Source organism: Astyanax mexicanus, chromosome 1 (genome assembly GCF_023375975.1).
Source record: "Astyanax mexicanus isolate ESR-SI-001 chromosome 1, AstMex3_surface, whole genome shotgun sequence".
NCBI lineage: Eukaryota > Metazoa > Chordata > Actinopteri > Characiformes > Acestrorhamphidae > Astyanax > Astyanax mexicanus.
In genome coordinates this window covers 48,719,968-48,745,410 of record NC_064408.1, presented here as the reverse complement: position 1 = coordinate 48,745,410, position 25,443 = coordinate 48,719,968, and positions in this window count along the sequence as shown.

Genomic DNA, 25,443 nt, shown 5'->3' with positions numbered 1-25,443 from the left:
TAATAGATTCAGTTATGCTCTCATTGGTTCTTTGTACTGTGGCCTTCTGGAGTCCCATCATGCTCTTTATAAACACATTAAATATGTGATAATAGAGTTTAGATAAGATAAACACTTGCTGTTATCACCTTGAGCTCACAGTAATTTGTCCATTACTTATATGGACTTTATTGATTACCAACTAATCAACCATAAAAAACTCAAATAACAACCAGTCAATTAATCTATTAGCTTAACAGCTTTCTAGTAAAACAATCAACCCATCAACCAACCAAACTACAAACCATTCAGCCAAACATTCAAAAACCAGCCAGCCTGACAATCAACCAAACAAATCAACAAGCCAAACAATCAACCAACTAACAAATCAGCTACCCAGCTAGATTTCAACATAAATAGAATACATTACACAATTTTGGGCCACATTCATTCAGGTACACTGGCAGAGGATTTTAGAACTTTGATAACAAGCAAATCAATCAATAGCGCCACCAGATAATGACTGGTCCTGAATTGAATGCAACAATAAACTGTGTGAGCCCCCATTAATTTTGTAATGGCCAAAGCAGAAAAGTACAACACTGTTATCAGAATCCCCCTCAAGAGGGCCCCTTACACTAGTTGATGACAATAGCCAGCCAGGTTTTTTAACATGTTCTGTTAGTACAATAAACCTCATTTCAATCCTGAAATATTACTGTGTCCATCAGTTATTAGATATATCAAACTGAAATGGCTGTTGTAAACACCCAAATATTTAGAACTAAAAATGATTAAGATTAATAGGGGTGCCCAAACTTTTACATATGACCGTATATTGTCCTAGAAATTATTGCAATACACAATATTTTTGTCATTTTAAGACTATTAAATGCTACAGAATAGCATAAAAAAGCAATTATAGATTTTGTAAAGACGACAAAATTTGAGTCATTTATTATAATTTATATATATATATTTTTTTTTTCTGAATTATATACTTATTTCTTTACCTACTTTAGTCCACACTGTGTGTTTGCAGTCACAGTTATTAAAGCATAACTGGCTAACATATTGTTCTCTGTTATATATGTGAACAAACACACAAATAAATACAATAGACAATATCAAGATTATCAAAAACTATTTTTTCAAAAACTATTTTTTTGTATCATGTTCATTTATTGTACAATAAATTGATATTGCATTTATTGTGATAGGCCTAACAGTATGTTAAATGGGATGATATGACTACACACTATTATATGTTTTATTAACTGGATAAGGAAAATATGATCTGTTTAATATTCATTGTTTATCATATTTAACTAAGTAACTAATTTACTAACGAACTAATAATTGATCCATTATGCCTGTGGCCCCCCAAATGAAACAGTCCTAATCATAACAAATATTGCGATTTTGCCATTGAGACAAAATCGTCTCTTTTTAAAGGATTTTCAGAGCACATCATTAGAATTGAATACAGTATAGTTATTTATATATGCATTTTGTTTTACAACAACAGTGGTTTTCAAATATACTTTTCTGTTACTTGTTTGTATTATACCAAACCAAAAAAGTGTTTTGGCTACTTTCACTAGAATGTGTTGTTCGGAATTATAGGTTTTGGGTCTATTATAATACTTAAATAGGTGATGAGCATTGTGGTTGATTGATATGTTTTAGATGTTTTACATGTCCTTTATAATCATTTGTCAAACATGCTGAAAATGGTCTGTTTTTTACATTGTCAACAGTGATGCTGATATAATTGGTCAAAAAAAATGTGTAAACTATAATTTAAAAGCACTGTTTTGTGCATTATGACTGCTGGTGTTCGTAATGCAAAAAAAAAAATGCTGTTACATGTGAACTTATTTTTTTAATAATCCCCACCCACAGTTTTGGCACAATGCACATCAGTGCTCGCATTATTTGGAAAGAGTGATCTCCTACACTGAAACAGTTTACTTGCTATTTTGCTGGAGGCAAAGGCCTTCGTATATCGGCTTCCTCTCCTTAACCAAGGGACTGTCTAAGCGCCAGAGCCCAAGTGCACGAGCGGGCGGGTCAGAGGTCGGGGAGTGTAAAAATAGTGGCTGCCTATCCATCTCGGCTGATTTATAATGCGCGTCAATATCCAGAGCAGCTACATGCACAGCCACAGGTCAATAATAACTGGGGTGAGCTGTCAATGGCATGCAGCTGCTCACATTCCATCATCTCAGCCCAACGTGTGAATTAAGCCCAGTCGCGCAGGTCTGGAGAGTATTAAATGCTCTAATGAAGGGGTATTTTAACAGTTCAGACTGAGCGAGGCCTTTGACGGGATCTCATTAAACACACTGTGATATAACCAGAGTCACTTATTCAGACTGTGTAAAGGATTTTGTTGAGGCTGAAGCCAGCAGCAGAAGAACACATGCATTATATGCATTTGGAGATATATGACCGGGCAGCAGCAGACACAGCATGACCTCTGCGTGGGCATCGCTCGTATTTCCTCCATCCTGATGGTCTGGATATGAAGAAACGCTCAACTGTTGCTATGCTTCACTCTTACGCCTGCTAACATTCCCCCAGGGAAATATGCAAAAGATAATGTGTCAGAAAATTCAGAACGCAAAGAAAGCACGAGCTGCATTCTCTATATTACAGCAAGGGGGCGCTGAAGCAGCTGTTACATTACATAACCCTACCATGAAGGAAAATATGTAATACACAATTTATGCAGTTAAACAGATTTGAGTTCACATGCTTTAGGTCAACCGTAGCAATACGATCTGCAAATTCGAGAGATTTTTTTTTCTATATTCACCAAATATACTGTTTGTATATTCTGTAGCATAATTTTCCAATTTTTTTATGTTTTAATGGTACACATTATGTCTTAGTGTTACATTTAAGAACATCTATGTTATATACAGCATGTTGAAGATAACTGGTAGAATAATTTAATATGTAGATAAAGCCTCATCTTAAACAAACAAAAAAAAATGTTCCACCAAGAATAAAACGGAACAACTGACAGGAATGAAACTTGGTGTGTCATGTAGTGAATTAGATTGGCTGTGGACCATCTTCTGTGACAAGGCCTACTTTTGTCTTGGAAAAAATGGAAAAAGATCAGTAGTTTGTTGTGTGTTTGGTGTGTTGCACCTGGGATAATAGTTTGAGGTGCAATTGTGTAAAACTTTGGTCTTAATTTCAGCCAGTATGACAGTTCAGCGTTTGGTCAATCAGTTCCTGCAACTAGTGTCCCTACCTTTTCTAAAGGCATACCGGAATTAGTGCATTATTCCAACCGGACAATGCCTGTCCACATGCTGCTGTCGTTTTAAGACCTTACCTTGAAGACATCAATAATATGCCATGGTCAGTAATAACATGAAGGACATGGAAACTCCACCCAGACAGGGACTTGAACCCAGTACCCCAGCACTGGGAGACAAACATGCTAAACACTAAGCCACCATGCCACCCATGCATTACACCCTACTTTCGGAATGTAGTTCTATGTATATATTTCAGTCTAAATTGTTTAGCATTTTTCTTCTGAATAGCATTGCAATCTTAAAGGCCATTTCATTCTTTTTTTAAAGAATGATGCCACGTGAGCCATTTTTTGTTTCTATTTGGCCCAACTTTAGTCCACTAAATTACTGCTCTCTGAAGAAAGACAGGATTTGTGCTCTTGCTCATGAATATTTATACATGCAAACACATCGCCTCTGATTGGCTAACAGCATTGCAGCAGAGAATGTCTACCTGCCTTCCCCCCACAATCAATTTTACAGCTCTAAAACTCAAAAGACAAATGGTTTCAGAGATACAGCCTTAGTTATAAAGATACAGCTCTGAGTGCTAGGTAAAGTTAACCTTTAAACTTCGCTTAACGTCAGACTCAGCGAGGGAAGTTGCCCTGTGGCAGAGAAATGTGATAAATACCAGCCCCAGAGTCCGTTCTATATCATAAAATCTGTTAAGTTGAGCTGCCTTGTCAAATCGTGCTTCCCTAGTGTATATTTAAGGTCTCAGTAAAATGTGGAGTCAACCGGAGATCCGATTTAAACCTATAGTTACACAAGATAGCTAATGCTAACTCGCTGCTGTAAACAGAAGCTGTAACAGTGACAGTGAGGTGGCCGAGGTCATAAACTTACGAGTTAACACCTAACATCTCTTTGCTCAACTCGTATTTCTGAGGATTTTCTTTTACTAGCTACTGCAGACAATGGAGGTTGAGGAAGAGTTTCATGTGCGGCATGCATACACAAGTCAAAGAGATCTATAGTATTATACAAAGATCAAAAAAAGTGGATTTTAGCGAAAGGAACCCTTTAAAGTCTCTTCCCAAGCATTTGCAGTATGAACACTGTCATTTGTGTTTGTGTACTTATGTTGTGTATGCTCATGCCCTTGCTCATCCTTGTGAATTTGATGGTGTTTCCTGACTCCTCCCCTACCCCAGCTCTCCCCCACCCCTTTACTCTCCGTTTCCCAAACCGCTGAGCTGGACAATTGTCATGTGTGAAAAATGACAGCCATGAGATGTGCCCCGAAATAGCAGGAGGGGGGCAGATGGGAGAAGGGGGGCCGGGGGGATTGGAGGGAAAGAAAAGTTGTGGCCCAGGCTGTCATTCAGGGGCGCTCCTGAGCTCTGACAGAATGTGAGGCCCATCAATCAATGTCACAGTCACTCATCAGGGGTGCTCATCATTTTTTTTTGTTTTTTTGTGGGGGAAAAATGCCACACCCATACAGGGCCCAGATGTGGCTACACCCTTTTATACTCAGGTCTAAAAGGAAAGAAAGAAAAGAACACACACAAACACACACATACATACATGCACACATCACTGTGTCAGAGACGTACATTAATATTATATGTCCTGTGGCATTTCAGATGTGTCATGTATCAGCTGTCAGTGCAGCAGGCCATATTACCATGTCACAGTAAACAGCCTGCGGAGCGTTCATATAGAAAGCAAACCTGCTGTTCAGCCCTGCAGGAACACAGGGTCTACTAGAAGTTCATTAACTACTGCTTTTAATGACTTTGTTTTTCTGATACTGTCCTCAGAGTCTCGTCTCATCCTTATGACCTGTTTTTATTCTTATGCAACACCATGTCCTCTGATATTTAAACATATTACATTGCTTTACAGTGGGAGTAACTGGAACCGGGGGTGGGGATCAGAATTGTTCACAGAGGTCATAAAAGGAAGCAATACCTTTAGAGAGTTGCTATTTGTCCCTCTTACTCTGCATTTACACACGTAGGAGACAAGTGGTCAATAATTTCCTATAGAGGTATGTGATTTGTTGCTGCAGTTTGATGCTAATTTTCTCAAATTAAAAATTTTAGTTAGTCCTGAAAAAAAGAGGACATATAACACCAGTTATTGCTTCACTTCATTGGCTACCAGTCCAATACACAATACAGTTTAAAGTGTTTTTAGTTTATTTTAAAGCATTAAATGGTCTGTCACCTACTTATATTACAGATTTGCTCATCTCCTCTAAGATCATCACCACAAAATTTGTCGGTCATTCCCAGTGTATTGGTCATTCCCACGTCTGAAAAGTATTCTTTTCAGACGTGGACAGGCCAAATTCCGTTTTAAGGACGTTAAGCTCTCTTTAGCTGCTCTGATTTCTGCTGTTTTCTCTTTTCCTCTTTGGTGAAGCTGTTTGATCAAGCTGTTAAACTGTTATATTAATACCATTTTAACGTCATTAGATTGTTGTTTTTGTCCATTTTTTGTTTTGTTTATATATACATTTTTCCTTTGAGTGTGGTTTGGTTTGTATAATTTCATCCCCAGACGCGTATTTGTTTTTTCCGTTTTGTTTTTTCAGTATTACAAGTCTTTGTACTTTTCTATGGTCGTTTCTATTGTTTTTTCATTTCTATTTCTTGAAATTCATTAGATTATATTTTTGTCAACATTTTGGGTTTTTTCGTTAGTTATTTTTCTAATAATAAAAGTAATTACATAATGTATTTTATTTTTGTTATTTTTTTTACGGGGCAAATAACAAAAGTAACGCAATAGTTACTTTTACTGGTAACTAGTTACTTTTATAGTGGAGTAACTCCATATTTTACTTTTTTTAAGAAAAAGTAACTAGTACCTATAACTAATTACTTATTTAAAGTAACGTGCCTAACACTGGTCATTCCTAGGATTCGTTTGAAACTCAAAGGTGATCGTGCATTTTCGGTGTATGCTCCAAGACTTTAGAATAGTCTGTCACTCACTATTCACCAAGCTACCTCTTTCTTGATTTTTAAATCAGGTCTAAAAACTCACTTATACAAACTTGCTTTTGAACAGTGAGTGACTGGTGATTATTGGTCATTGTATCCTATACTTCTTGTTGCGCATTTTAGTTTATTTGTAAACCTTAGCCCTTTTTATTTATTTTATCTGTGTTTTAAGTCGGGCCAATTATTTTAATATGTCATTTAAGTGATTTCTTTTAACTATTTCTTGGTTGTATGTATTCATGTGTGGTCTTTAGACTTTTTATGTGCAGCACTTTGGTCAGTGCAGGCTGTGTAAAGAGTGCTTTATAAATAAAGCTTACTTACTTACTTACTTACTTTATGCAAATAAAATGTGGCGCAATGAAGCACCATTCTAAGCCGATTAGCTCGACAAATTATCTGTACCAATCACAGACATGGAGATCTGAGTTCCCTAGTTTCTAATCTCCATGTTTTTAGCAGTGTTCTTTTATACATGGAAGACTCATAATCTCATAGTCAAAATTTTCTTCTTTTCCTGTTGTATATGATGCATACTTGTCATTTATAAAGTGACAATTCAAAGTAAAATGAACCATAGAACAAAGTAATGAATAGCTTGTTAGCCCAGCTATCTAGATTAGCCAACATGCTAAACAACCACACTGATACAGTATATGAAACAACTCAAGTGGCCTCAGATACATCCACAAAAGTCATCATCTGGGATTGCTGTTTCAAGCTTGTGTACTCATCTCTGTGGGTGAGTGGGGGTTTGCTAGTCCATGTTAAAAAAAAAAATGACCAATTGACTTCTGTGTGTAGTTGGCACACAGGTGCATTCAGTGTTAAGAAACTTAGTCTACCAGTTTACCAGTGCTGGTGGCATAAGGTACATGTGGGATTACTTATTATTTGGTGGGAATTGAAAATGACTACATTTTGGATTTTGGAATAATAATAAAATTCAGTGGATTCCCCATATGCTATTACCTATATGTAATGGTAACACTTTATTCAGAGATGCTGTGGGAGATGTAATTGTAGATTGTTCACAGTGGCCATAAATGAAATCAGATGTTCAAAGAGTGTACCTTCAGCTATATAACTGTTAAATGTTACAGAACATTTTCCAATGAAGTTATGTTTGTGCAGAAAAGCTGTCTTTAGTAGTTATTGACTAAAGGTTATGATTGTACACAGAACAATTGCACTACAAATGTCCCGCCTACCTCAGCTCATTCTGCCGCTTCTGTTGCTCCCGGTGAGTCTGGGAGCGATTTTGGCACTAAAGACTACAATCCCCAGAACTCTATGGACTACATACGAGATGACGTCACTGATCACATGCTGCAACGCTGTGATATGTCACCGGAGTGGTAATTTGTCGCACCTGGGTTTCGGCCTACTTAAGGACGCTGTTGCCCTTTGTTCATTGTCGCATATTGCCTCCATGCATACAAAGCATTATTTCGCTTTGCCATTTAGCTCCGTGTTTTTGACCCCTTTTCTGTTTTTGACCTTGATTTTTGGATATTTATCCCTTGAACTCTGTTTATTTTCTGGTTTGACCCTTGCTTGGACTGTGATTACGATTTAGGATTACCTCTTATTGTGTTGTTTACCTGCTTCTTGACTCTGCATTGCTGGTATGTGTGTTGTCAGCCTCTGGCCCTGGTTGTTCTTGTACATATTTGTATATAGTATAAATAAAACTCCTTTAGCTGCACATCTGCATTTGTCTCTGTCCTGCCTGGCCCTTCTAACAACAAAAAAAAACATTCGGATGCTGAAACTGATCTCTGCTCTAAGCAAAATTTTCTACAATAGGTCTATTTAGAACCAAAAAGCACTCCCCTGTTATTATCATCATAATGGGTCAGAAAACACAATCCTGAGAATTCTGATTCTGCTCAGTGTATCTGTAAACCTAAATCTGCCTAGCCTAACCCTAGCATTAACCATAACCCACAAACTAAACCTAATTTTGAAGCTTAATAAAGAATAAACTAACCACCAACCCACTCCAGTCTATTTAGGGGTGTGGGTTTGAATCTCAAATCAAATCAAATCAAATTTATTTGTATAGAGCTTTTTACAACAGGTGTTGGCACAAAGCAGCTTTACAGAAACATGATTACAGGACAAAGAATCAGGCAAAACATTAAACATAGAAAATACAGAATACAGAACCCCCAGTGAGCGCGGAGGCAAGGAAAAACTCCCTCAGAGCTGCAGGAGGAGGAAGAAACCTTGGGAGGACCAAGACTCACATTTGAGGGGGGACCATCCTACCACTGGTCAAACGGCTTTTAAATTAAAATTTAAAAAGTCTTTTATACATCCATATAGGTTTTATGTATTCAGGAGTGTAATAGCGCCACTAATGGCTTGGATGTAATCAGTAGTGGAGAATAAGATGGACGATGAGCAGCTGATCTGTGGTGGTGGTGGAGAAGAGCTGACTTCCATCAGTCTGGCCGGACAGGAGACACGAGAGCCTGAGGGTCCAACATCTGTATCGGGTGAGAATATTAAAACATTATCAGAGTGTGGCAAATGACTCCGGCAGAACTGAATAAAACAGCCTAACTAAAGGCAGAGAGCCAGAAGGTAACATAGACATGGAGGCTCCCTGAAACACTGGCATCCACCCACTCCACCGTCCACAAACCTGAGTGACCGTGTGCAGTGGGAGAACAACAGCACCAGCATCTCAGTTTACCACAATTCCCTCTGTCCATGAACCCCTGAATCTGCAGCCTTATCTAAAGGAAAAAAACATTAATTACCAAAAGCTAAACTAAACAAGTAAGTTTTCAGTCTAGACTTAAAGATTGAGACTGTGTCTGAGTCCCGAACATATTCGGGGAGATTATTCCAGAGTTGAGGTGCTTTATAAGAGAAAGCTCTTCCTCCTGCAGAGCTCCTCTGAATTTTAGGGACTACTAAGAAACCAGCACCCTGAGATCTAAGTAATCGTGGTGGTTCATAATAGGAGATGAGGTCTCGTAAATACTCAGGAGCGAGCCCGTGTAGGGCTTTATACGTTAACAGGAGAATTTTATAGTCTATGCGGAATTTGACTGGCAGCCAGTGCAGTGCTGACAGGACTGGACTAATATGGTCAAATTTTCTAGTTTTAGTAAGGACCCTGGCTGCAGCATTTCTCAATCTCTGCAGCATTTCTCAATCTCAATGCTTATGGAATATTTTTGTGAATTTTCCACACTGAGAGACTAATAAAGCATGATCTTCCCTTATCTTATATTAACTAACTTTAATCAGATAGCATGTCAAGGTAATATATTGGAGACTTTTTGATTGTGTGCCAGGCTGGTTCCCAAAGTTCTGCACTAGTGTCTCCCTCACACTTAGTGCAAAAAGTACCAGAGCTCTTCTCGCTATGATTGTCGATCAAAGTTGAGTTCTGAGTGCTTCTGCATAACAAAAAACACAAAACAAAAGCAAAACAAAAAAACAAGCCCATTCTTCTCGATGAAAGCGCGCGCGTGAGGAACAAAAAGCACATCCAGATGTTATTAATTCATGACGATGACCACTTCCGACAGTTCAATAATAAATATGAAAGGAAAGCACCGGGCCTTGGCTGTGCTGTCCACTATAATAGCCGCTCACTTTCTCCTCCCGTGCCCTCTCTGAGAGAGGAGAGGGATAAAGGAGAGAGCGGAGGGAGGAGTGAAATGTCTTGATTCAGCCTGAAGTCTTACCCCACAGAGAGAGCAAGAATGGAGAGAGTGGCGTCGCCTCATGCATTATTTATGAGTGTAAATTAACCCTGAGTGAAGCTGCTACATCAATCAAAAAGACCTGCCATAACTGCCTGAGAGAGAGAGAGAGAGAGAGAGAGAGAGAGAGCAGAAAGGGAGAAAAAGAAAGAGACGGTATATACTTTGTGAAAAGAGAGAGAAAGAAAAGACATAACAAGAGAGATAAAGCAATGGAAAGACAAGTAAGAGATTGAGATGAAAAGAGAGGAGGATAAGGAAGAGAGCATGTTTAAATGAGAGTAAGACAGTGGCCAAGAGAGACTGGTGGACTGCTCAGTTTGTGTATGAGAGAGTGAGGGAGAGAAAGAGAGAGAAAAAAGAGAAAGATAGAGCGTACCAGAAAGAGAGAGAAAAAGAGAGGTAGAGGGAGAGAGCAGAAAGGGAGGAAAAAGTAAGAGACAATACATACTGTGTGAAAACAGAGTAAAGAAACAACATAACGGGAGAGAAAAAAGGAATGGAAAGAGAAAATAAGAGATTGAGATGAAAAGAGAGGAGAGAGTTTGTTTAAATGAGAGAAAGAGAAAAATGCTCAGTGAGACTGAAAGAGTGAGAAAGAGAAAGAGAGAGAATGAAAGATACAGTACATGCTGTTTAAAAACAGAGAGCAAGAAGAATGAGAGCAAGATGAAAAGAAGTAGGAGAGAAAGAGAGAGAGAGAGAGAGAGAGAGGGAGGGAGCAGAGGTTAAAGTCAGTTTCATAAATCCACCCATAACCCCCCTTGTGAGGTGATGTTTTTTGCATAGTAATTTCTGCTTAGTAAGAGGCATGAGACGTGTGTGTGTGTGTGGGTATGTGTGTGTGTTTCTGCATTTATCCTATTGTAATGTTTAACAGTCAGGAGGTGGTGTAGACAGTTGTACTATAAATAGTGTTACTATGGTGGGCCTGTGCTGTTTTTAAGTGCAGCTTTAGGTAACAGGTAATGGAGATTAGATAAGAAAAAAAAATATATATATAACATATAATAATAACATTCATCAGACATCAATATACAGACACTAAAAACTAAATGTCATTTATATTTAAAACAATACATTTAGTGCAATGCTTACATCATCTTAAGTCATCCACTGTTGCTACACCACCCCCATAGCCAGTCCTACACAGGTTACTGTAATAGCTATATCCTGGAGGAGTGCATTCTTTTGAAGCTATGTAGTCATTTGGCTTGTGTTTCAGAGAGACACAGCACATTAAGGCAGTTAACAGTGATCGTTTAATTAACAATGACTGCTTTAGATGCAAGAGATCGTTTGCTTAACAGTCATTGTTTAATGTGGGAGTTGCTGGCACTCCAAAGTCTAATGAGTTACTATAGATTCTAATGATACTGTTAAAAAAAAAATACTGACACTCTTGTTTTTACTCTTCTGAGTGACTGAGACATGGAAAAAAATGAGTTCTGGAAAAAAAGAGGCCACATAAAATAATTAGTTTCTTTGTTTTTACCAAATTGAAAACCTCTCTTTAATATTAAAGAGGAAGACGAACAAATGGTTAAGATAATCTATCTATCACCATCCATCAAACCAAGCTGAACTGCTTGAATTTTTGCACCAGGAGTGGCGTAAAGTTATCCAAAAGCAGTGTGTAAGACTGCTGGAGGGGAACATGCCAAGATGCATGAAAATTGTGATTAAAAACCAGGGTTATTCCACCAAATATGAATTTCTGAACTTTTAAAACTTTATGAATATGAACATTTTTTTTGCATTATTTGATGTCTGAAAGCTCTGCATCTTTTTTGTCATTTCAGCCATTTCTCATTTTCTGTAAATAAATCCTCTAAATGACAATATTTTTATTTGAAATTTGGGAGAACAGTTTTATGTAGTTTATAGAATAAAACAATGTTTATTTTACTTAAACATATACATATAAATAGCAAAATCAGAGAAACTGATTCAGACACTAAAGTGGACAGCAAGAAGAAAAGTGACCTTCTGATGTGTGACTGGATGAAAATCAGCCCAGTCAACTTAGATTTTTTTTTTATGTTTAATATATGTTGTTATTTTGTTATATTAATTCCCTGCAAATTTGTTTTTGTTCTATAAAATCTTGGTTTCTTGGTTAATTTTTCTATAACCCATGCAATGCAAATAACATACAACAATCAGGTAAATGAGGATCTCAAATGTGGACTTAGGAGTTATAGAGTTAACATCTCCTCAGAAATTTGTCAGGCAGGATTCCAACAGGTGGCTAAAACAGGACGAGAGAGAGAGAGAGAAGGGGGGTGGCTGAGACAAGTGGATGAGTTTTTTGAAAAGGGAGGATATCAGCATGGCCTCCAGGCTCTGGAGAAACCAAGCAGATTAAAAGTGTAACAGAAGCCAAATGATCAAAAACACAGTGAACACAGAGACTGGAACGAGACATTTACTGTGACACTCTCTTCTCCCTCCCCTGCAGGGCTTTTCTAACAGCTTCTCTTTTCACCAGTGAGCCCAAAAATATTGGCACAAGCCATGCTACTGAATCCACGCTACCAACTAAACCTAAAGCCTGTACTGGAGACTGTTTCATATCTCAACAGCTCATTAAACTACATCAAATGATAGCTTCTGAAACAAAGAAAAAGTCTATGCAGCTATACTATATGTTATTAATAACCTCTTTCTCTGTTTTCCCTTCTTCTTAGCAAAATAAATGAAAAAGTGTGTGAGAGAGAAAGAGAGAGAGAAATGTACCCATACCCTGCAAACTGAATACTATCTCTATATGCTGTATTGTTTAACAAATGCAATGTTAGCATGCAATGCACCATTATTGTGAAAAATAGATTCACTATGTTATATAACACAGTATACTGTATATTTTGTATATGAAAGCAGTCTTTATTTATTTTAGTTTTTTTTATTTATTTTTTTTGTTTTTTGGAACTGTATACCCTTTAGTTATCTAGTAATAAATAATAATAATAATAATAATAATAATAATAATAATAATAATAATAATAATAATAATAATAATAATAATAATAATAATAAAAATATAAAAATAAAGTCAAATACTTAACTTTAAGGGTTTCCTATTTAAATATGAATTACTTGTTAATGCGTCATTAATTATCCAGTATTAATGTGTTCATGTACAAGTTTGGATACTTGATACCTTCCACCTATAAATTACATTTTTGTAATTAGTATCTGAATACAATATCACTTTTTAGCTGAGCTAATTACTGTAGAACTTATTTATTTATATTTAATTTTATTACAATAACAGTGGTCTGATTGTTTTTCCTCTTATAGGAAGCAGTTGAGGACCATTTTGCTAGTAAATATCAGTGTTAGTACAATGTTAGTTTATTATCTGCTAATTAATCTATTACTTTTCCATAAACGACCAATTTACTAATATAATATTGATTAGCTTGTGGGTTTTTATTATTTTGAGGAATGCTGCTCTTTGATACTAATTGTGTTAGTTTGGATCTAGTTGATTTGTCTATAGGTCTCCTGTAAATTGCTATAATTGCTTGTTTTGTTATAATAAAACAGCAGTCAGATTTTTTTGTTTGTTTTTATATATTTAGTTCCTTTAACCAGTTTAGTGCCCTATCCGAGTGATAAGTCAGTGATTAGAGATAAATAACATATTTCCCCTGGTGAAGAAAAAATAAATAAATAAATAAAAACTTAATATATATATATATATATATATATATATATATATATATATATATATATATATATATATATATATATATATATATATATATACATATATATATACATATATGTATATATATATGTATATATATACATATATGTATATATATATGTATATATATATATACGTATATATATATGTATATATATATATACGTATATATATATATACATATATATACATATATGTATATATATATATGTATATATATATATATATATATATATACATATATATATATATATATATATATGTATATATATATACTTAATTGTACTTAAAACATATTGTTGAGAAAAATAAGCTGTAAATATACTAACTTACTTTATGTACTTACTTAAATGTATTAATAGTACATTAATATTATCCGTCATCAAATGTTTAAAAATAAGGTTTGATCATACAAAAGTAAAATATAGTGTATTTAAAAAATAGACTACCATAAAGTGTGTTAAAAACAACTGCTACTGTAGTTCACTTACAGTAAAATGTTTCTATCTATAAATTACTACTACTAATTTATCAAATTAATTAAATTTGTAACATGCTAAAATTGTAGTACAGTATATTAACACATTTTTATACTCAAAAAGTATGCTAGAAGTGTGCTACTTACAAAAGACAGGAACAACAAGCATATTTGTACTCTAATGTAAATAAATTTAACATCAATTCTTAGTACATTTCTAATATACCCGGTGTATTACAGTGATATAATTCTAATACTAATATTAAATGTATTATAATTTTACTGTAAGCATATTTCAAATATGGGGTTATGTTCTGTACATGAAGTAGTATGTTTAAATCTTACTTAAGGTTATTGAAAATAGTTTAGTACAGTTTTAGTAAAATTTTAGTACAAGTAAAATTAGCATAATTAAAGTAGGACATTTGTACTATTTTTATACAATTAAAGTATAATAAAATGCAAAAAATGGTTCCATTTTAGCACTCTTTAATATACTGATTAATAATGTGGTATCGGAACAGGTACACTTTATTGCACTATAGCATAATAATGCTTTGTATACCTTAATCTCCTTTTTTCACTTGGGTTAAACTGCAGGTGAACACAAGATTCCGCTGTTTCTGCAGGTTTCTGTTGTAGTTAACTGCAGAATATTGAATCTGGTCGAAGCCTGGAGTTCCACAGCGGGTTTATTCTCATCATGAGCATCTTATTGGAGCATGAAGGAATAGATAGCGGATTCTTCACTTTCATTTATTTCATGGTGATGAGCCCTGAGATGCAGGAATATGTTTTATTGATTGGGCTCCAGCTATGTGGGCCACTTCCCTTCCACCACAGCTTTTCACACCTGCATCGTATCTGCCCTGCGTTCCGCCTGCATCAGGACCAACCATGAACAAAAAAAAAAATGAAAGAATTGAAGAGGAGAGAGAGGGAGGGAGAAAGCGGAAAAACACTAAAGGTGAGAAAGAAAAAGGAAAAAAGAAAGAGTAAAAATAGATGAAAGAAAGAGAATTAGAAAGAGAGAGTAGGGCTGGGAAAAAGTAGCCCTAATATAATATCTTAATAGTTTAGTTTTTTTGTGATAAGAACATTTTTGATAACATGACAAAAAAAAAAAAACATTTAATTTCAAGAAAATACTACTGCAAGAAAATAAAGGTTAAAGTTTTATATAATGTAACAGTTTCAAACACTTAGTAGAAATATTTTGTAAACCTTTCTTGTCTGTAGCTTTTTGTACAAAGTAATTCTAATGTAACATACAAATAATGTTACATTGATGTTTTATATATATATATATATATATATATATATATATATATATATATATATAAACATATACAAAAATCTTAAAGCACTGCTTTAAAATCTGCTTTTAATACAGAATTTGGCCAAAATATCACAATATAGTTTTTGTTTGTTTGTTTGTTTGTTTGTTTGTTTTAAAAAATATGAAAATATTAGAGTGTACGATATGGCACAACACATCGCTAGAATAGAGAAAGAAAGGAGAGAAAGGCAGGAAGAAGAGAGAGAAATATAAAGAGAGGAGATGAATAATATAAAGAGATAAAGTAAAAGAAGTGATTACAGACAGAAAGAGAGAGAAAGAAAAAAGAGCAGGGGAGATAAAACATGACTCCTCTGTTCCTGTCTCTCTCTCTCTCTTTCTCTCTCTCTCTCTCTCCCTCTCCCTCTCTCTCTGTTGTCTGACGTTCTCCTTTTACAGTCGTACTGGACGTCTCTGTGTTTCCCCTGATGTTAGTCTGAATGCTTTGGTTGTAGAATAACCAATTATTAGGCCGAGATTGGTCACGATTCTGCCAGAGCGCGCCTCTGCTCTCTGATAGAGCAGTAAGGTAATCATGTTTTGTGTAGCAAGACACTGTGTGTGTGTGTGCGTTTATGTGTGTGTGTGTGTGTGTGTGTGTGTGTGTGTGTGAGGGGACGACAGAAAGCAGACAGGTCTGTTTGATGAGGCTCCTCTGAATCTCACCTTGACAAACACATTAGCGCTCTCCTTTGCTGCACTGTAGCCTCGGAAATGAAGTTCCTTTCAAAGCCCTCGCTAAAGCGCTAAAGCACACGCGCTGCCTCCGCACAAGCCGCATTAACCATTCAGAGTGGCATTCAGTGGAGAGAAAAGCTATTAAAGTAACAGTTTGGTGAAAAATCAAATTTGCACTATTTCCCCCAACTCCCCCCTACCCTGGATGTCTGTGAAAACTGACAAAGCTGCATGCTGACAGGCTTCAAGATGGCTCCCGCTGCTACTGTTTTTAGCAATGCTACATGCTCGCTGTCGTTTTCTTTTTTTCTGTGATAAATAAAAACAAAGCTACAGAAGAAAGAGGAAAATTTTTTAATCATATCACAAGAAGTCTATTAGTCAAGACATGTCTGATCTGTGTGTCTAAAGTTTGATTCTTTAGTTTAGAATGGAAGATGCTAGGCTAACAATGATAACAAAACATTTGGCTTGGGCTGTGATCAATCTCAGTTCTGTTAATACACACTCAAAACTTCTCTGAACTCCGAACATATACTGTCATCTTCATTTTGTTTTTTAATACTGACACATTAATGTGGCTAAGATCACAATATGACAGAATGCTGGAATAAGCTGGATATTTTGATAATACATTTTCAACATAGCTGTCATTTTGACTTAAATCTTTAATCTTAAAAGGTCTAACCCAATCTAGTGTTTTTTTTTTTTTTTTTTTTTTGGTTAAAACAATTTTATTCTGCTTTTCTCCCCAATTTAGCCCAACCACTCATTAGGATTCCCCCTATCACTAGTAATGTCCCAACACCAGGAGGGTGAAGAGTAGCACATGCCTTTTTTTTAACTGCTGTTGATGTAGCTGCATCACCGAGTAGCCAGCTTGCTCGATTAGTGCAGAAACATTAGCTTACAGACATCTTTCACTGATTAACATCACATTGTGAGTGACTTTGGTACAGAGAACCATCTACCTACCCAGAGAGATCACGACCAATTGTGCTCTCTCAGACTCTGGATGCTGATGGCGAGCTGCATGACTGGGATTCGAACCAGCCATCTTCTTGCCAAAGTGGCATTGCCCACAGAGCCCAATGTAGTGTTTTAAGTCTAGCATATTTCTAAACTACATCAATGGCAACATACGTTGATAAACTTACACTATGTGTGATAGTGTGCTAAGAGCCAATAGATGTCATTAGCCCTTATTTTGCATATTATTTACATCTTTTCAATGTAAAAAATTGAAGCATTTGTTTGCACTGTGTTTTCTATGGAGACTGGAGATCGACTTTAGGAGCAGTAGCAATGGAAAAAGGTCAAGATGTTGGTAAAAAGTTGTAATTTCTTCATCTTTTAACTTTCTCTAGGGGGTGGTCAATCAACTCCATGTGGAAAGGGCTTTGTCTCTACATAAGCCACAACCACAAGTCTTACTCAGTATAAGAAAACATAGTGGTGAGGTTAAAAAGACAATGCTTTATTTTGCTGCACATATATATATATTTTTTTTTCAATGAAGGATTGAGGAATGTGGCTGAAAATGTTTATGCTACTGTGCTTAGCACTTATTTTATTTATTTATTTCTATAATTTATGTTCAATCAGCTATTTACAGGAAGTTTAAGCTGCTCACACAGCTTTTCTCTGCACATTAACCTTGATTGAAGCCAATCCATGGCAATGGAAGCACAGTTCTTGGAAATATTTTTATACTAATGTACTGTATAGCTGCAAAACTCTGCAAAAATAAAGAGTGTTCGCATAAAATAGTGAAATGTTGGCTGGAGGCAATTTAAAAACATTATCGCATTCAGTCACAACTTGACACACTTGTACTGTATTTGAGGCAGATAAACTTCCTTGCTTTAAAGTTGTGAGCCTAAAATTAGCCAGCAGATAGCAAAGGAAACAGTTCCCTTTGTTATGGTGTAAATGTTCTGTAGGCATCGGAAGATCACGTGTTTGATTCCCAATGATATCATGGTCATTTGTGGCTGGGACTCCAAGAGAGCATTGCTTTCAGCTTAATGCCGGCCTTACACCTAACGATTTTCAACTGATTTCACCGTCACAAACAACGAGATCAGGTGAGTCTTGCTAGAGTCGAGTTGTAGTGGAGTTGCGGTCGCGTCTTCTGGATGGTTCAGTTTAAGGTGCTTACGATTGTAGGTTTTAGTCAGTCTTGATCGTGTCCCGGCGCTTCAAAAAAAATCAAATGTGTTTAATATTATCACAAGCCTTGAGACTTGGCTCATGCAAATAGTGATGTGAACAATGTCAACAACCAATAGGGTAGCTACGGGAAGCCGCAAGGCAAGCACGGGAACGTTTCCATTCACACAACCAGGGTCATGTCCACATTCTGCATTCTTGCACACACCAAGGCAGCTGAGGCCAAGTGCTTCTGTTTCTGTTTCGCTATTAAACAGCTTCTCTTTCTGTTAAACTCCAATAGAAGCATGATGGGAAATAATCTCAGAAGAATCTAGATCCAGTCTTGTAAATAGTGATCCCCAGTCTTTGCTAAATCTTAGCCTGTGACTAGTCTTTAGATATGACAGGGTTTTAAACTTTAGTCTGTTAAAAGTCTTTTCAGAGTCTTTTTAAAGACGTGTAGTGTATGGACAGCTTACATCTCTCTTGGTGGAGAGAAACCCTACAATTATCCACACCTTGGATGAGTATCTGTGGTGAGATAATGAATTAATTCTAGCTTCCAATCAGCATTTTAGCTGGTCATTAGGTTTGTAGCTAATGGGACATTTGGACAATCTTCATCACTGTGTCCAATCATTCCAAGATGCTGTTTGTTTTTCAGTCACTACTAGAGCCAGTCCAAAGGCATCAGTGGCCAGATATCTATAAGAGAAGATCTCCATCTCCCTGTTATTTAGCATAATGCAAGCTAGTGCAGGCATCTGTTAGTAGATACTACAGAATTGGCAGTTAGTGTTCTCCTCCAAGCGTGTTCAGCTGTACAATGATTTTGCTTTTTTGCAGCAATTAAAAAAAAAAAAAAATTGACGACTGAGTGAATTAGAGGAAGCTAGGAAGCTTAACACTGAAGTGGAGACGCATAATCTGTAGGGGCACTGTGTGTGTGTGCGTGTGTCTTTCTGTGTGTGTTTGAATGATACAAATTGACTTTGAAACATGCAGCCTGTCTGGTGTCAGACATGACACCGGCCTCTGATTAGATCTGTTATAGAAGAGGAAGCAGACAATGATGAGAGATGATGGAAAAGAGAGAGAAAAAAAGAGAGAAAGAAGTCGGGAAAAGTGTGAGCAGTGTAAACAGATGAAAAAGTTAGGAATATAATGGATGTGTGGGACTAGATTAACCCCTTTAAAGGCCAGGATTTTTGTCACAATTTGTCTGAAACTACACCACTAAACATAAAAAATACGTAAAAACATTAATGTTTAATAAAGAACATTACTGAAAAGCGTAATTGCAATTGTAATAGAAAATATTTAACAAATAGATTTAAGTAAATCTGCTAATGTCAAAATATAATAAATATAATAATAAAATTGTCTCTTTCCTGAACTTCATTTTAAAATCAGCATTTTCCTGAATACAAATGAAATAGCTCATGTCCTCTAAACCGTTAGTTTTGTTATGTTTGTCTAGTTTTTACGTCCGTTTTGTTAAACCTGCAGAATTTGGGTTTATTTCTGTTACTGATCTGGAATTATTAAGTGAAGTAAAGAGAAATCAGACGGCTTCTCAAGTGTCCTGTAGAAGATTTTAATACTCTCAAATGTTCAGAATATATATAGATTTTTTATTTTATATAATAGACCTGTAACCTGTACATGGGACAAGACATTTTAAGAGGTTAAGGTAAGTCACAGAGATGGTTGGAAACCAAGAGGAATAGAGAGATAGAGAGAGAGAGAACAGGGAGAAAAAGAAGGCTGGGTAGATACAGCACATGTTCATATACAGTACACAGTGTCATCTCCAACTCAATCCGACAGTCGCTGAGCTCCCTCATGTAAAGCGGATGCAGAAGCACTGGGCTATAATGTGCATTTAATCACGGCATGCTTTCTGCCTGTCAACACTATTCCTCCGACGCAGCAACTTTGGGCTTTAATAACAGCGCGTGACGATTGTCGTAATTACAAACACAAATATTGCTGGCGACGGCTCCCGAGCAGCGGCCTTTGATTCAGCAGAGCCGGCCCTGCGGCCTACATCTGTCGCTATTCCTCTGTTTGATTTATTCTCCTTCTGACTGCCGCGAGAGGGGAAAAGTGGGGAGAACAGTGGGATCACTACAGCAACCTTTGAACGATGGGGAGGAAGAGCTTTGTCATAGTCAGCCTGCTGCGTGCACATACTATGACCACTGCAGAGACATGTCTGTGAGCTCAGACTGTTCACACACATTTTTTACATTTTTTAGCTTTTTTTTTTTTTTGCTCATCCTTGTTTGAGTCTAGAAATCAATTCTGATGAATAATGTTTGCATTATATTAAAATCTACTTACTGGTCACTTTCCTAGAAACCGCTACCTTATATTTCCACTCACTGGCCACTTTATTAGAAACCCCTACCTTATACTTTCACTCACTGGCCACTTTATTAGAAACCCCTACCTTATACTTCCACTCACTGGCCACTTTATTAGAAACCCCTACCTTATACTTCCACTCATTGGCCACTTTATTAGAAACCCCTACCTTATACTCCCTCTCACTGGCCACTTTATTAGAAACCCCTACCTTATACTTCCACTCATTGGCCACTTTATTAGAAACATCTACCTTGTGCTTCCAGTCACTGGCCACTTTATTAGAAACCCCTACCTTATACTTTCACTCACTGGACACTTTATTAGAAACACCAAACATGTGCTTCCATTCACTGGTCACTTTATTAGAAACACCTACCTTATACTTCAACTCACTGGCCACTTTATTAGAAACACCTACCTCGTACTTCCACTCACTGGACACTTTATTAGAAACACCAAACATGTGCTTCCATTCACTGGCCACTTTATTAGAAACACATACCTCGTACTTCCACTCACTGGACACTTTATTAGAAATACCTACCTTATACTTCCTTATACTGAGCTACTCAAATTGTTTTTTTTCTAAATTGAACCACTGCCTTTACACATAATTCATAAAGAACCCAAATATAGAGCCATGTGTTACTATTAAAACACAGAAACAAAAAAAAATATTTTAACAAAAGTGCTATGTATTTCTGAATTAACTATATTTACAAATATAATGTCATGCAAATTGGACATTGAAATTCTGAAACATATGCAGGAATGTCTGACAAACCATTGCGTAGAAAATTGATTGAGGAAAAAGTGAGTTTGTTTACCAGCAGAGCGTACCTGATTGCTGTGACTGTGCACAGCCGTCAACACGTTATCTGTACATCTATGTTAATGTCAGCTTAGCGCTCTGCACACAGCTACAGATAATGTAAACATAATGCCGCCAACAAACGTCTCTACCTCAGACAAAGTGATACTATCTCTTTACTGAAAGTCAAATGTCTTTTATTTTTTCAGTATCAAAGCGACTGCAACCCTAATGTCTCTTACTAACAGTAAAATGTCAAAATCTGTACTAAAAGCTTTCCATTACTTAGAGCAGCCCTTTTAGTCTAAATGTGCACTGGAATGGATTGGCTTGGTTGGCTTGGTTGAATATGCAGATAGCAAAGGGATGCTCTGTGTTGAAGGGATTAATGATGAATGAATGTTGACTATGTCTTTGGTATAATGTTTCTATGTGGGATATTGGGTATATATTTCTGGATGACCAGACCAGACTGGTGGAATGTAGTTTATGAGTGGATAAGAGTCCACCATTTAGGAAAGAACTGTTGCTAATTTTGTACTCTGTCCCTGTTCAAATTAAATTATTAAACTATACTAATACAATAGCATATGATTTAGTCTTCTGATCATGAGCACCACAAATGATAACCCTTTAATTGCCATTATGAGCTGTCCATTATTAATGTTTAATAAACACTTATCAGAGTTTCACTAACACACTAATAACATATCAGCACAGTGGCATTAGTGACACATTTAAATACACTGAGGTAAATATCATGCAGGTATATGCTATAGATACATTCTATACATTAAGTAGTTGTTCTGTTGAGTACATTGTTACTTAGACTTCATTTGATGAGCAGGGACTCAAGCAAAACTTAATCCATCCTTAACCTAAATTCTTACCCTAACCTTGGCCCTAATCCTGACCTTAACCTCAATCCAAAACCTAACCATAACTATCATCCTGGCCTTAGTTCTACCTAAACCTCAATGCCTAATCCTAACTCTCTTCTGTCTTCTTAATCTCAATATAAACAAGGTAATGTCCAGTTACAAGTCCATAACTTGTTTAGGAAATATAGATGGTCTGTATTAAAGTTGTTAGATAAATATTATTAATGTCTCAGGTCAGTTTAAAAAAAAAAAAAAATCAGCATTTTTTTTTTTTTTTTTGTAAAAATCTCTTGATCTACCAAATGTTTGATGTCTTTGATATATACTTGAGTTTCAGGGCCAGGTAAGGATGAGACATGTGCAGATCAAATAAAGAGGCTTTATTGTAAAGAGGTCATTCAAAATGAGGGTCAACAGGTAGGAACAAAAGCAAAAAACTAAAATGTATAAAGCATACCAAGGGTAGTGAAACAATCCAGGTAAAAACACGGAAAAGAAGTATCAGTGGGCAAGGCAAAAATCATAAAGGTAATATCAAAAAGGGTCATACATAGAATAAACAGAAACATGTGCAACACTAATGCTTTGTAGATGACAGGCGGAACCAGATCAAATATTTGGAAAGGAGTGTGTGTGTGTGTGTATACTGTATAGTGAGTGCAACAGGTGAAGTCAATATTCTGGTGACTGTGGTCTGGAAGGTATCATGTGAAGTGCCTTTATGCCAGATGTGACACTGAGTGTCTGATGATTGTTTATTTATTTCTAAAAAAAAAAATGGCTACTTAAAATATAGTGTTACCCCACATATATTGTATGCCCCATTTTCCTGCATTTTCTTATCATACCTACTGAAATAAACAGAAGTTTTAGTTCTTGTTGTAGTGCTTGCAAAGCTCTTTTAAACATGGAATTACAAAGCAGCTATTCCCATTCATGAGGAGTGCAGGGATAAGCTATTACATTGTTCTCCTGGAGTGTGTATTTATTTGTTAGGCATTATGAGCTTCAACAGATTTACATGGGTGTCACATCCCAACAACCCCTATTCCAAACTCGCAGTCAGATGGCACACACACACACACACACACACACACACACAGAATATGGTCAAGTATTTAGAACTCATGTCTTGATCTCTGTCCTTGAACCCTGTCCACACAGACCTTTGGATGCTTCGGCCAATCCCTCTTCTGACCAGGCCTTTTCTGGGCCGCCCACCCAGACGCAGAGCTGAACCAACAAACCCCTGCCATCCAATTACCCCCACACCAGCTGGCCACAGAGAGAAGCACAGTGAGGGAGGCAGGCACAGATAGAGATGGCAACACTGAAACAGTCCATCTACCATACTGTGTTCTCAAGGCATGCAGTATATGCTAATAATACATACATTTATCAGCAAAAAAAAAAAAAAATAACTGTGAGACATATGGCTGATGTAAGTTTAACACCCACGTTTAAGACTTTGCTTCTTCTGCATTTGTGTTAGAAAGTCTGGTCAGTTCATATTAGATGGTTTAGATTATCAAATTTTAATTTAAATGCGGTATGAAGTATCTATGGCTGTGGACACTGATTATAATGTATATTTCAGACTACGAGGCGCACCGGATTTCAAGACGCACTATCAATGACCGTCTATTTTCTGGTCTATTTTCATAGATAAGGCACACTGGATTATAAGGTGCATTAGGTGACACTAGTAAGGATCCCTACTTCGAAGTGAGAAAAAGGGTGTCACCATGTTTACCTTATAATGGGGAAGCTATGCCATTTTCTTTCATAGTCAAACTAGTGCTGGACATTAAGCTACACAGATTTCTCTCCTGAAAACGGTTCATTTGGGTGATTAAAGTGCCTCCATTCATTTAAAGTAAGCTTAGATGTCCACTGTTTTGGGTGAAGGGTGAGTTTTCATTTAAGTTTCTGGGTGAATCAGCATTAGCATTAGGTGCTAGCCCGATAGTACTAGACTGTACTAGACTGAGGAACTAGACTGTTCCAGTAACCCAGGGAGCTATGAGCTAGTGGTTCATCCCACGTAGCTTGTTTTAACACGGTAAACTTGCAGACTACACTTAAATATACTCACCTCTTCACAGCGAAAGAGCTAGCGCTGTGGTTAGCAGCTAGTGCTAATTCTGCTGCACCCAGTCTAAGTGCTGGAGAAACTTCACTGAAAACTCACCCTTATCAAAGCTGTACTTCAGCGAAGTGGCTTTACTGATTCTAAATAACTGACTGGTAGCAGTCATACATAAGGCACGCTGGATTATAAGACGTACTGTAGATTTTTGGGAGAAAAAAATGGATTTTAAGTGCGCCTTATAAAACAACCACCCATATTAAGTTAAGGTGAAGCGTACCTCTGCTTCACCATACCTTTAGATTGGTTTCTATGGGTCTGAATGTTCTGGTGTTGGTTTCCCCTCCACTAAATAAGTAAGAGCAGACATATGGATGGTTGGGAGTGTCTGTAGCTCTTTTAATCACAGATGCAGTTCCTCCTCTATAAAAAAGGTTTTGGATGGATGTTAACAGGAGCTCCTCAACTCTGGAAACTTTCTGTGTTGTGTTTAAAACTCTGCTGTTGAAGTACACTTCCCCTCTTCTTCTAATTACTGTGACTCCCTCTACTGTAACTAACTGAATATTATATATTACTCATTCTGTACATTTATTATCATTGTGGTTATAATCTATAGCAGGGGTGTCCAAACTACCGCCCACGGGCCATTTGCGGCCCGTTTCCATTTTTGGAGCGGCCCACGAGGTATTTTAGAAATAGAATGAAAGTTGGCCCGCTGTTAAGCAGGTTTTTATAATGTGAGATTCAAAGTTTGAACGCTAAGTGTCAGAAACGGGCCAAAGAGTTCGAGAAGGTGCGCATTTCTAGCACAGAAAAACAGGGCAAAAGAGTCTAAAAGCAGAGAGGGTGCACCTTTCTAGCGCAGAAAAATGTGGCAAAAGAGTCTAAAAGCGGAGAGGGTGCACATTTCTAGCGCAGAAAAACGTGGCAAAAGAGTC